Raw genomic sequence first — 15412 nt, 5'->3', positions numbered from 1 at the left:
ATATAGTACCAGCTGCTGACAGTAAGAATCAGAGTTGTTCTTTTGGGTGTAGTCATATTAAACTCAGTTTCTTGGTGATGCTATAACAGAGAGAAAGAGTTTCAGTACTAGCACTTAGGATCAGTAAAATCATGATCATTGTAACAAGTGGGATAGATATGCAGAAAGAACCAGTATATTGCTGAAGTTTATAGAGATAGACCTAAGTGGAAGTTAAAAACTGTCCCCCATCCTAAATGATTTAGAGGAGGAAAAAACTCTCAGTAATATTACAGATTGTGTCCTATTTACACTGGTTGTAGAGTCCAATGTGAGAATCCCAATGGTGCTGTTTTCAAGAGACAACTAGACTTTTTTGTTTTTCTTTGAAGAGGTTTTGCTTCTCATCCAAAAAGCTTCCTCAGCTCTCATGTGAGAAGTGCTAAAACTAATTTACATTGCCCTACCATGTTAATTTGCTAAGCACTCTGTCAATTTTGAGTCATGTTAGAAGATGTTAAAGAGTAGGAATAAAAAAACTTTTAAAAATCTAAACAGCCTACACAATCTTTTCTCAACACATCTTTGTCAAGTGGGTAGCCATGATTTTGGGAGAGCAGGAGAAATGGTATAGTCACTAAATGTTCCTACCGAGTGTCCAGTGAAGCTAAAATCATAGACCATCCATTTTTATTTCCAGCTTATTTATTTTACTAATTTGTAGCCAGCCTCTACGAAACATAGCATTGCAATATACAATAACAATAAATAACAAATGGAATTGGTTACTTTTAATTGTCTTGGATTATGGTCTTCAAATAATCTCATAATGAAATACCAATTAAACAAAACTTTGCTACCTTTCTCCACATCTCCTTTTAAGAGTCTGAAACTTATAAATGGACAACTTCAATTTCTGACCAATTAGCACAACAAGTGGTAAGTACAATAGAGGAAACAAGATAAGTAATGGACTTTATGGCAGCCTCTGAGCAAATATAGAAATGTTCCATGTAAGAAAGATTCCTTCACTAGCATCAAGAGTAGGAACACTGAATCTTGCTATCATGAGTGTTCTTCTGTATGCGAAGAAACAGATGTATTTACTTGACAGAATAAAGACCTCTGTTTTCCTGGGCCTATAAAAGTTCATTTTCCATCATAGGATTGTGTGTGTGTTCATGCATGGTTAGAAAGCATGGGTCACACATGTGTTATTATGGATACAGAAACATTGTCCACTAGAAACAGGACTTTGATGAGCCAAAAACACTGGTGAGAACTAAACTGAAATCTCTGGATTCCAGTGGATACAACCTACAATGAACTTTTCTTCTACTTTTGGGAAAGACAGCAACTCCCTGAGATTGAGACATTGTACAAAATGTACCTTCGCAAAGGACACCATATTCTGTGAAAACTTGCTCTGCAAAGTTTTAATAAGAGAGTTGAGAAATGTGGGCCTTCCCATCTGCACTGCTGAGGAGATTGGATTTGCTCAGCTATTTTATGCTTCTGGTTTATTTGTAATGTTTTATTGTATTGTGTTTGCTATTTGTTTTTGGGTTTTTTTGGAGCTGGCAAGATTTGGGCTGGGGGTAGGGTCTATTAATGCTACGAAATAAATAAACAAGCAAATGAAATGCAATAATAATATAATATATAGTAGATCTCTGCTGTAAATATTCTTTGTCGTGCATTACAATTACAATCATCGGACCTGGGCAGCCTGCTTTATGTGACCCTGCCCTCTGTGATTCATCAAGTAGAAGAGATCCTAAGCACGCTCCTTCATGTTGTACTCTGGGATGCCTTTTCTTCTGAATTCCATCTGGCTTATTTATTAGTTCTGTCTTTTAGAAAATTACTTCAACGAAAAGAAAATGCCGACATGCTAACTTTCTCCCCAAGCACAAAAGAATAATAAACATTGCTTTTATTCTTTTAATATTAAATTCTTAAATTCTTAAAATTATTCTTAAAAATTAAGAAGCGTAGTGGCGCAGTGCTTAGAATGCAATACTGCAGGGCTAACTCACTATTCACTCCAGGCGTTCAGTTCTGAGCGGTTCAAGGTTGATTCAGTCTTCCATCTTTCCGAGGTTGGTAAAATGAGGACCCAGATTGTTGGGGGCAATAGGCAGATTCTGTAAACTGCTTAGAGAGGGTTGTAAAGCACTGTGAAGCAGTATATAAATCTAAGTGCTATTGCTATAAAATATGCTTGAAGATCTTTCCTTCTTTCTGCTTAATTTAAGCATCCTCCAAAGAGAAAGGACTAACTTAACCAGATGGTCTTCAAAACCAGGACCATTCCATGTAGGGAATATAATTTTCTTCACTGTCATAAAAAGAACACAGACCTGGTAATGTATTTTTTTTTTAATTTAAGAAGATTAATGAATGTATATTCTTTATTTATATACCATGGTATATAATACATACAAGAGTGTTGTCCTCAGCTGAAATCATAATTTTACTTAAATTCATATTTCTGTGCAAAATATTCCTGAGAAAAGTTATTTACACTTTCTATTTGTGCTTTTTTCCTATTAGTTTCTACTAATTGGGATGGGGGGAAGCAGACAACAATTTCTCCTCCTATCAGCAAAATGTGCTGTGAAGCCAACAGTGGCATGCTCCCTCCTCTAGGGGTCACACCTTTCACTGTAAGACTGTGAGAATATGCTTCCAGCAGATAATATTATTCATATGCCTTGTGCAGGAACTTGCTTGTCCTGTAATAATCTTGGGAAGGAAAAAGACATTAAAAGCATTTGGGCCCTAATTATAATATCACTCATATCTTTTGGGTCCGGTTTGTAGCCAAACAAGATGTGACAATTTGTTGTGCTTCTGGGTCCTCAAAACAAATTTGTTCATTTGACACTGTTTAATCTAAATGATACAGAGATCTCTGTATCTTGGGCAAAGTTGTACATAATACTAGCATGAACAATGTGAAAGTTACATGGAAGAATGTTATGATAATTATACGCATTGAAGCATTTTAAGCCAATACAGTAACTTCATTGAAACTGGGTACGTTGGCATAGTTCCTGGCCTTTTAAAATCCATCCGGCACACTAAAATTTAACAAGTGAATTTGTTAGCTGGTTTGCTTGCTTTGGCTTTCTGGCAAAACTAGATTATTGAATGACCAACTGTTATTAAACACAGAATTTTTATTTCTTAAAACGATAGTAAACAGAAAACAATGTATGTGAAGATTTAGGTATTTGAAACAGATTTGTAAAATGTAAATAATAAGCTCTTGGAATAGATAAAGTGGATTATGAAAAATGAAGTGGGGAAACATTTCCCAACTGTTCATAGAGGGAAGCATCCAAATGATTTTCAGACCAAGCTACTATGTTAGCTAAGAAAGCAGGGGATGAAATTGTTGGGGAACAAGGATATATGACCACTGAACACAGACTCTGCATATGAAACAAGAAAGGACAATATCTAAGTTAAGAATATTAACAAACAGAAGAAAGTAACAAGTAACTTGAGGTATTTTAAAGTAAAATCAGAAAGCATATGAAATGTTACAATTAATATAGAACTAGTCAAGAATAATCATGGAAGAGGTCTAACAAAAGTAAATTAAGTTAAATAAGAGTGGAAGACTATCTGAAATGAAACTGTAGAATGAAATAAACAATTGTAGGGATAAACTATTTGGGAAAAAGTGTAATGCAAAGGCATAGAAAAACTGACTGATAAGAGGCAGTTAAACAGCAATTAAAGCGCTAATAGTTCTATGTCAATAAATATGAGAATGGTATATATAAAAATGTATATAAAATCAATGTATGTAAAGGATTAGTGCACAACTGCCTATATCAAAGAAGTGTGATGCAAATGATTGTGCATTACAGTAATTCCTCATGCAAGCAAATTTTTGGCTAAAGTTTTATTTAAAAAATATAGCAATGCCATATGAACAAGCAAGTTTCAGTAAAGATAAAAGTACAACAAATTGGATAACTAACACAAGATGAATAATGGTGAGAGTAAGAGAACTTAAGAAGGAAATTTACCTACAGAATATGTAATGAATATGTAATTATTGAATATGTAATTATTTTTCTAGGAATTGTTGCAACTGACAAGGAACTACTTCTATAAGAAATACATTTGAAAACATTGGTTTAAAAGTCGAAATGGGACAAGAATGCATCTGTTTAAACTGAGAAGCAAATGTAATATAAAAATGATAGGATTGGAAGAAATGACATTTGGAATCACAATTGGAGCAAGAAAAACTAGCTACCTGAAATGTACAGATGATGCTACTTTGTTAGCTGAAAGTAAAGAAGGCTTAAAATACCTCAGTAGCAAAGTAAAAATAAACAGTGTAAAATATGGGTTACCGTTAATATTAAGACATCAAAGAATATGTCAACCAGCATTTTTATCAGATTTTTAAAATCCTTCTTTTATTACTTTATATGTAACTCAAGGTAGCAAATATTCCTTCCTCCTCTTATTTTTCCTACTACAACAACTCTTCAAGTAGGTTGAACTGAGAGAGAGTAACTGACCCAAAATAACCCAGCTTTCATGGCTAGAATTCACAGCTTCCTGGTTTTTAGGTCAGCACCTGAATCATTCTTGATGAATTCAAACTTAATAGTGAAGAAATAAAAACAGGAAATAGCTTTCATCATCTTGGTGTCAAGAGAAAGACAGTGTATTGAATAAGTAAAGAGGAAATTAATTCTAGTGAAGACAGGAACAACAATTAATTTGAAGTCATGATATTTCTATGACAACAAATATCAGAATAATTGAAAGAAATCATATCTTAGTGGAACTTGATATAATGGATTTCAAACACAATGGAGCAGATTTCTGCAATTATTGACATAGTTAAAGTATTTTGCAAATTACATCATTTCTGTAAATTGTGTCACTTGCGTACTGATATCATTATGCAAATGATATAAAAGTATGCAAATATCACAATTTGTGTCATTTATGGAATGCCATCATTGTATAAACTATGTGAGTTGACTCAAATAACATAATTTGTAGAATTATATTATTAAGCAAATTCTTAAAAATTCTTATTTGATGTACTTTTGTATTAAATAGATGTCAATGAATAAAAGATACCTCTTCTGATTAATCCATTAAAATAGATTTTATTGTAGTAATGGATGGCTTGAAAAGACAAAAAGAAAGTAGACCCATTCAAATTATGAATTTGGAGAAATTCATAGAATACCATGGATTACAAAAATAAGTCAAATAAAGGGACCAAATAAAAGATGACCACTCTCTGATGTGATGGCCACCAAGCAGAAATTCATATACCAGTAGTTTTTGTATATGTGAGTGGATAATAGATGAGAAAAAATACTATGTGAGGCAAGTTTCAGGGAAATAAAAGAGAACAAAGCCAACTGATAAGAAGATGCATGAAGAGGATTAAGATCACAAGAATGTCCTTGAAGAGTTGATAATTACAAGAGATAAAGATGCATTCTGTCAACAAGGCAAGGCCCAATTTGATAGTCCCTCATAAACTAAATGACTAAAAGTATGTAATCCCAGCCTTAGTCAATGATTCACTGAAAGCTCATTGTATAATACTATTTGGGTTTCATTAAAGGTAAAGCTAAAGGTTCCCCTCGCACATGTATGCTAGTCGTTCCCAACTCTAGGGGGCGGTGTTTCAAAGCCGAAGAGCCAGCACTGTCCGAAGATGTCTCTGTGGTCGTGTGGCTGGCATGACTAAACACCAAAGGTGCACAGAACGCTGTTACCTTCCCACCAAACATCAAAAGATGTTTGACTATCTTTTAAAGTTCAGAATTAAGAAGATATGTAAAATTTTCAGCTAATTATACTTCTCTGTTTCATCACAGTTAAAAAAAAAAAAAAGGTAAAGGAGTCCCTGTGGATTTTAGTCTGCTAGTCGTGGCTGGCTATGGTAGTTTTCATAATGGTTAATTGCAATTGAAAAATTTCAATCCATAAGCAAATGCACAAGAGTCTAAGATACTATAACAATTCAAATGCAAAATTTTTAAATTGTTTACACTATTGCCAGAAATTACCATATTTTTCGGAGTATAAGAAGCACGTTTTTCCCCCAAAAAAGAGAGTGAAAATCTGGGTGCGTCTTATACTCCGAATGTAGCCCCACCCAGCCTCACAAACGGAGATTTCAGGGGCTGAAAGAAGCCGCTGAAAGAAGCTTCAGAAAAAAAAACTACAAACAGAGCTTCAGAAAATAAGGCTCTGAAAGGCTTTTATCTAAAATAATATGGCAAGCAACAAAAGAAGAATCAGTAAAGGTTCTAACCAAACTATGCTAACAAATCTGGAGAATGACACAATAACTAACAGATCAGAAGAGGTTAATCTATACACCAATACCAAAGAAAGGCGATTGTACAGAGTACAGATAGTCCTTCAGAATAAAGAAGTTTCAGAAAAAAACCTCCAAACAGAGTTTCAGAAAAAAAGCCTTTTTTTCTGAAGCTCTGTTTCGGAGGCTTTCAGAGGCAGAAAAAAAAAGTTTTTTCTGAAACAGAGTTTCAGAAGTTTCAGAGCAGAAAAAAAAGCAGGGCACAGAGCTCACAACCAACAAACCTGTTGCTAAAATTCATCTCTGGGAACAGCTGATTGGGGGTATTCTGGGAGGCCGATCTACCACCAATCAACTTTTTTCTTATTTTCCTTCCCAAAAACTAATACGTCTTATACTCTGATGCGTCTTATACTCCGAAAAATACGGTATGTAAGGGAATTTGTTCACCCTTATTTTCTTGGTATCTTTGGCCAGGCATAAGCAATTCCAAGCATTTGGCATCGGTTTTCCCCAAGGAAAGACTGAGAGCTTCTGCTGTAATTTATATACATGTGTTCCAAATTGAAAGAATAAAATAATTTTGCAGAAGCAAACTAGTGTTTTGCTTAGCATGCACCACAAATAAGTGTTAAAGAAAGAACTACAAAAATTGAGTAATTGAGGTATATGGAAACAATGCTTTTGAGACTACTTTGAGTCAATGTCACCCTACTAAAGGGGAAAACCCATTGCCGATGTAACAGCTAATCAAAGCAACTGCTCTGAAAACAAACAAGTGTTCAACCAATATTGTTCAGATTAAGAAATCAGACTAGAGTGAGTAGCTTTACATATTCTGGTGCAATTTGGCATCTGGTCACATGTGAGAACAGAAGTTTAAGAAAGGCAACCTATGACTCTAGATATTAGGGAAGTACAGTGCCTTGGATATAAGGCCAAAAGGTTGCTTTGGAGCAGATGCTTATATAAGATGCTTATATAGCACCTGTCTGCAATTTCTTTTCAATGCACATTTGGGAAAATAATTACCTTATGTGCATGCTCCTACATGTTCTGAAGCATTTTTTTGCCTTCAGATCCCAAAGTGCTGCAGAGCTTGTTAGATGAAGAGCTAGTGCAGATGGAAGGAATGAAGTCCACAATTATTTTCAAAGCCTAAAATTAAGATCATACATAGTTAAAAGGCAAACAAGAACACCTGGCAGGTTTGAAAAAAATCAAAATAATGGCCATGACCATATGACCTAAACCCTGCCTCTGTTTACCATGTGAAGCCTGAAAACAGTGAGAGGACTCTGATTGCATGATCTTGGCTGATCAAGTACTAATGGTGCCATCTTGACTTTTTGGGGCTGCGCCTTAAGTTAAAATAAACAAAATCAAAAGACATGATCCATATAGAAGAGGTAAAGGAAAAAGTAAGAATTTGAAGTGATTTTTAGCGCTTTCATTTCATTCCTGGTGAATGCTGGCTGAAAAATCTGCCATACCTACGGCTCTACCAGATCAGTTGCAATGGATAAGTAACACTAGTATTTTAGTGATATCATGATTGGAATCTCTTTATTAAAAAAAAAAAAGCCGGTAGCTGATTTGCATTTGAAAGTGGCAGGTGAAAAGCTGCAAAGGACATTCCGCCTCTCTGACAGACAATCCCATACTGTATGCAAAATATATCTATAAATATTTATTATTTTTTATTTATTTTTATTTATTTATTTGTCGAGTATGTATTAGATAATATATATAAGCATGAATTGAATACATAAAAAGATTACAATTAAAAGGAACATTAGGACATGCATGGTAGGCATGCTGGTGCTCTTATGCACGCCCCTTACAGACTTCTTATGAATGGGGTGAGGTTAACAGTAGCCAGTTTAAGGTTAAAATTTTGGGGGTTTTGGGATGAAACTACAGAGTCAGGTAGTGCATTCCAGGCATTGAAGTTATTTTGTTGCTGTTGCTGAAGTCATATTTTCTACAATTGAGTTTGGAGCAGTTCACTTTAAGTTTGTATCTATTGTGTGCTTGTGTATTGTTGTGGTTGAAGCTGAAGTAGTCATTGACAGGTAGGACATTGTAGCAGATGCTTTTATGAGCTATGCTTAGGTCATACCGAAGGCAGCATAGTTCTAAATTTTCTAAGCCCAAAATTTCAAATCTGATGGCATAAGGTATTTTTTATTATAACTATGTCTATAAATAAAGTGCCTTCAAATCAGTATTTGATTCCTGGTGGATTGCCTGAACCAGTTCCTGAAGCTTTATTTGCAAGATTTAAGAAGTGGTTGGTCTTTGTCTGCTTCCTAAGATTGAGACAGAGTTGGCCCAAAGTCACCCATCTGGTTTCACGCCTAAGGTGAGACTAGAACTCACAGTCTCCCAGTTTCTAGTCTCATGCTTTAACTACTACTACACCAAACTGGCTTTGTATGTAAGAAAGAACTACATTTATCTTAGTAAAAAATCATATGAACAAACAATAAAACACATCTCAATGAGCCAGAACAATTTGTAACACACAAACTAAGCATCATGCTTAACCCAATAGTTATTCATTTTATAAAAATAATAAAACTGGGATATAAATAAACCGCTGAAAATGATGGACATATATAATATTCCTCCTATTTGCTGCACAAGAACCCTGTGAGGTGGGTTGGGTTGAGAGAGAGTGAGTGAATGGTCCAAAGTCATCCAGCCAGCTTCCATGTCTAAGGTGGGACTAGAATTCACAGATACTGGTTTCTAGTCTGATGTCTTAACCACAAGACCAAAGAAAACAGTTTCATTCCAGAAACTGGGAGTATGTTTCTCATTATTGGAGCCTATGGGAAAATATCCCTAAATAAAATCAATAATGCAATAAAATCCATTGTGGTTGTAGAAAGAAGCGGTTAAAAGCCCATCAGGAAACACCTATAGGGTAAATGTCTTATAAGTGTTTCCTTTATATGATGAAGACAGATATTTTATCTGCCAGTCAATTATTCTCAAGTAATTTTCTTTGACCCCTTTCAGACAAGCACATTAAATAACAGGTTATGGTCATTGGTGCTTCTGACATTTATGTCATGGAGTAAGGTTAGCTGAGCTTTTGCTAAAGAATCAGGGTCATAGTGGAAGGTCACAGAAAGGATCAGTTCATGTTGATGATCTAATATTTCAATTAGAAATAGATTACCTAAGCCCTGAGGCTACTCTTATCTGTGAAGATAATTGTGTTGCCTGTGGAAATATGATTAAACTTTTAGAGTGAACATTCTGTGTGGGATGAAAGATTTATTTATTTTATTTATTTATTTGTCAAAAACGTATTAGGTAATAAATATAAACATGGATTGGATACATAACATAGATAGAAATAGAGGAAACATTAGGACAAGGACGGTAAGCACGCTGGTGCTCTTATGCACGCCCCTGTGCATAATATATAATAATATTATATATATAATAATAGAGGCTGATGCTATTCAAAACAGGATAGCTAGTAAATTGGCTCCTCAGAAGTAGACTGGCATTTTTTTTGAAGATTAACTAGGCACAGAGGGATCGTCCAAATAAAGCCACAGTTCCAGTTATAAGATGAATCCCCCACTGATCGCACATCATCAGAATTGGGAGCTTGTTATTATGAGCAATTTTGTTAGCAATACTCAATCCATGGTATACAAAATCCTTATCAAAGCACCAAATAAAATGGCAGTGCATTGCTGCCTTATCTATCTATCTATCTATCTATCTATCTATCTATCTATCTATCTATCTATCTGTGATAGATAATCATTTGCAAACACTAGCAATTTATTCTCCTTTATATCTATGACAACATACAGGAAGTATGTTTAGGCATGATAGAAGGTTGGGATGCAATATTCATTAACTGGACAGAAGTAAACACTGACTGGTTAACAGTTCTTTGTGTTTTACTATTGATCAAAAAGAGAAAGTACAGACTGGCTGATGGTTCTTCATGAGCTGTAGACTTGGAAACTCATAAGTAGAAATTCTGTTTATCTTAATGAGAACATTCAGGTCATCATCCAAGCAACCTGAAAGAGTATAGTATTTTCTTTCTGGGTAATGAAATAATATGGTGTAGCTATTGAAGCTCTCTCGTCATATCGTCCCTGTTTATCTGTTTTATACATCTATGCACTTGGAGATTGCACACTGTCCATGTTGGATTGTGTGATTAGGAAGAAGGAAGAAAAGAAGCATATAATGGAGGAGTCAACAGTCCTAGCAAGTTCTGGCTCAAGGTTTCTTTTGCCAGCTTCTCTCACCATATCAAATTTGGTTCCATTCTCTTCTGTTTTCAAAGAATTATCCTTCTGATGGAGGCCCAAGCCTCTTTAAATATTCTTTCCAACATTCCATTAGATTGGAAAGCATAACAAGGTTGAGAAAATATGAGGAGCATGATTTCTGGGATTCTTTCCAATGCCTTCATAGCCACTCTGTCCTGGGTCACATGGCCAGAACAAAGAGAGGGGATTCAGAATGGAGCAGCAAACAACATTCCGAGCTGCTGTTCATTGACTTCTCCTATAGGGAGGCACTGAGTGAATTTCTTCAGAAATTTTTACCTCCAGTTTAATCCAGATTATTTTCAAACACAGTCTTTCTTTTGCTGGCTTCTCCCAATACATAACATTTGGTCTTGTTCTCTTTTTGTTGGAGGGTTATACCATTAAAGATAGTCCTTCCCAAGGCCCTTAACAGAATGTCTTTGCAACATTTTGTTAGATAGTAAAAAATAATCTCCTGTAATTCTGTAATTAACTTCCTATAAGCTTCCTGTAATAGAGTAGCCCCATGGTGAGATAGGCAGCAAATAAATTAAATAAATAAATATTCATAGATATCCACATGGAGTTTTTGTTGATGATGATGAAATGGTCATTTGGGCCATCACAATATAAAGCCTTCCCTTCCTTTTTTTCCCTTTTCTTGTAACAAATATTTAAAAATATAACCCAAGAAAAAGAACAAAAAAAGTGATAGAAATGAAATTTACAAGTTGAATAAGTTTCTTATTTGCAATTAATGAAAAGTTAGACTTTGTGTTCATTTCCCAGTACTTATGGTTAAGTGAGGTTAGGTAAGAATGCCAAGGCTGGGATGGGATAATAATCTGCTTGCTCTACATTTTATTTGAAGAACATCAATTTCAATGTCAATTGTGGTCAGAGGAGTGACCCCATGTAGGAGATTAATTACAGTAGCTCACTGGGATGGACATGTATTCTGAAGAAATCTGGTGGAACACCTTTGAAATCATAACATGTTATCTATTGCTTGGATCAGTTGCATAATTTATGAACACATGGGGTGTGGTCCACCAGGTGGATTCATCATGGAGATCAACATATGGCAGGCCAGTCTAGAATACAAGATAGCTGAATTGGCACCCTTGTGAAATCAACATAGTAGTCTTGCTTCATTGCTAAATTACAATGCAAGCACATGCCTCCTACTAAATGATCTGGCATACAATTGTCTAAGCAAATAAGACAAGCAACAAAGGCAGGTTTCTGGTACCTGCTCAGTCTGAGCTAATCCAACAGTTTAATTTTAGCAATATGTCATTGGGGAAGAAACATACATCCTATACAGGTAGTCCTCAATTTACGACCATAATTGAGCCCAAACTTTCTGTTGTTAAGTGAGACATTTGTTGAGTGCATTTTGTCCCATTTTACAATCTTTCTTGCCACAATGGTTAAATGAATCACTGCAGTTGATAAATTAGTAACCCAGTTGTAAAGTGAATCTGACTTCCTCATTGACTTTGCTTGTCAGAAGGTTGCAAAAGGTGTTCACATGACCTTGGGACACAGCAATGGTCATAAATATAAACCAGTTGTCAAGCATCTGAATTTTGATCACATGATCATGGGATGCTGCAAAGATCGTAACTATGAAAAACAGTCATAAGTCACATTTTTCAGAGCCATTGTAACTTTGAATACTCACTAAATGGACTGTTGTAAATAGAGGACTACCTGTATATCAATATACTATCCTTGTTGACCTGTGTATGAAAAAGCTTGCCTTTCCAAATTTGAATTAATGCTTAATTTTTGTCTCTCCGTGGTTTATTATTTATTCAATTATGCCTATTCCATTTTGGAATCGTCAGGGAAGCAAAAGCATATAATGTGTTTTTTGAGGCACATCTACCTGTAAAATTAAGATATTTTGATTAATACATTTTTATTCATTCCAACTGAGAGGAATATTGTAAAGAAATTATATAAAGGGGCTCTGTCCATCAGCAAGATAATGCTCTGAAAACAGAACAAAATGGGACCAGATGTGGTGCTGGGGGAGAAGTTGCTGAAAGAAAACTTGAATCCAAAAATGTTAAAAGAAAAACATTTCTAGGAAAAAAAAATCCCTCAAAGTATTTCTTTGGAAGAGGCAGTTGGACAGCAGCTTAGAATACTGCTCACTGATCCAATCTAAGCTGCCCCTCCTTCGTTTTCATCACCTGATCCAGAATACAACATGTGCAGCTTGCCATGTACTTCACAATTCAGAAAAAAACCAGACGCAACACAAGGCAGAAATGCACACAAAGGCAATGCACATGTACCCACCCTAGTTAGACTCTCACAGAGGTATACAGGCACACACTTACAGAGGCAACAGAGAATATCCTTTGATATACTATACAAATATACTTGGATAATTAGATATACTGGATAATTGGATATACTGTATATAGCAAAAATAAGACACTCCTTTGGCTACTACTACTAATAAAGACTACTCATTGGCCACCTAATGAGAAGGAAGGTCTCACTGGAGAAGAGCCTAATACTGGGAATGATTGAGGGCAAAAGAAGACGGGGACGACAGAGAATGAAGTAGCTGGATGGAGTCACTGAAGCAGTCAGCGTGAGCTTAAATGGACTATGGGGGATGGTAGAGAACAGGAAGGCCTGGAGGAACATTGTGCATGGAGTCGCGATAGGTCAGACACGACTTTGCGACTAACAAAAACAACTAATAAAGAAATGGGGGGGGGAATATTCCAGAAGCCATGTTCTCCGTGTTTCCCTACTTTCTTAGGTATAATGCAATACTTAAATTATGGACAAAAACAGACACTAGAAGCAAGACAGGAGAATGTACCCATTATGAAGTGCCCTACTTGATGATCTAGCATTTGTCTGGACTTCAAAACTGGCATGATACAAAATGTGGTAATAGTCTTAGTTGGAGCACAGTGGAATGGCTTGATGAGAAACTTCCTATAACTGGCTACAGATTCTACCTTGGGAAGACTAGTCTAACATTCTTCATCCAGCCCTATGGTCATAGAACAATACATTTAAATAACTTCAGGCCTTCGCTGTGAATCTGATCAATCATTCTTAGCCATATGGTATTGCATACATTTAAAGCTCAATACAACCTCTGTATTTGATCCCGACACACCTAGTTCAACAAATCCTCCAGACATACTTTGGTTCATCTCACCTTTAGGACATTTCATAAAACAAATATTCTGAAAAGGTCTGTGATAGACTTAGAGTGTATTTAGTTCAAATGGAATAAGAAGTTTAAATTAACTTTAGAACAATTGCAATGGAAATTTGTTTTGGCAACTATAAATGACTTTGATTTATCTTTGAAGATCATGAAACGGAAGATACTCTTTAGAATAATCTAAATGTCTGCTGGTTATCTCAAATGAGCAACCAAAAAGAAACCCATTACTAATTGCTCAGTAATCACAATCCCTAATTTTTCCTTCTTTTGCAGTCCTTTACCTCTCCAAATTTCTAACAAATCACCAATTCTCTGGACAAACACAGGAAATTGCATAGGTGTTTTGGGGGTAAAGGAAAACTATTTCAATAGTGATGTGCCTTCTGGTGCACAGGTACATTTAATATAGTTAAAAACACAGAACTTAACACATGTTAGTAAACTGAGTAACAAGAGGAAAACTATGTGAAATTGATGATCTTTATAAATCTCCTGTTTCTCCTATTGTATAATTTAGATTTTTTTTTTTTGCTGTAAAACGCCAAAACTTTTTATTTATTTATTTTAAAGACCCCACTATATAGAGTTATTACAAAGAAGCAGGGGTTACATATAACTGAAAAAGAAAACTGATTGTCAGGCTTGAGATAATTTGACTGGGTGGGTAATGGTTTTGATAATATTTTAAGAGGGGGAAAAAAAGATCTGTTCAATTGTAAAACCTATGGACTCCATTAAAAGGAACAGTATAAGAATATTTAACAGTCTGTGGTATGCCTCCTCAGATGGTAACCCTTACCCAGATTGACTGATCTGAAAAGCTAAGCAGTTTAATCTTTGGATAGGGAGCCATAAGAAAAGACAATGGAAAATCATTTTTGTTACATTGCCAAGAAAACAACATGGATGCAGTCACAAGGAACTGAGTTAGACTTAAGGTGTATTGTCATTACTAGCTTGAGGCAGCAATCATCTAAAATGAAATAATGATTGTGTTGGCTTTGCTTACACAAATTAATTTTAACAACACACAGTATTTCAGTAATTGTAACATTGCTTATATACTAAATGATTAATTCCTAGACACCATATCATTTGCTAAGGTTTTCATTGCTTATCACTGGATTAACCTCATGAAGGCCACAATAAACTGGATTTGCTGCTCCATTATTATTATAAGTATTGTAATAAAATGTTGACTTTGTGCAAACTAAGATGGTAACGTACTACTAACTACTACTACTACTACTATTACAGTATTACTATTACTGCTACTAATCTCATTTTAATAGGAGGACTCCCAATCTAATCAAAATTTGGTTCCTATGCAGTTCCCAATACTGGCATTTGAAATTTATCTTGCAGCAATTAAGGCAGGCAGTTCTATGAATTTGTAGCATTTTTATTTTTATTTTTTTGTATCTGGACTGGAATCCTTTTGCAAGGCTCCATTTATCCTCTTTCTACAGTTTGCCTTAAAACGTTCAACATGCAACAGTTTTTGAAGCAGAAATATATCTCACTTTCTACAATTTTATTCCTAATTACGATTCAAGAAGACTCCTTGTTTTTCCATTCCAAAATAAAACATCAAGGCTT

This window comes from Pantherophis guttatus, chromosome 1 (assembly GCF_059756535.1).
Source record: "Pantherophis guttatus breed Tessera chromosome 1, ASM5975653v1, whole genome shotgun sequence".
Taxonomy (NCBI): domain Eukaryota; kingdom Metazoa; phylum Chordata; class Lepidosauria; order Squamata; family Colubridae; genus Pantherophis; species Pantherophis guttatus.
This window is presented reverse-complemented; position numbering follows the sequence as displayed.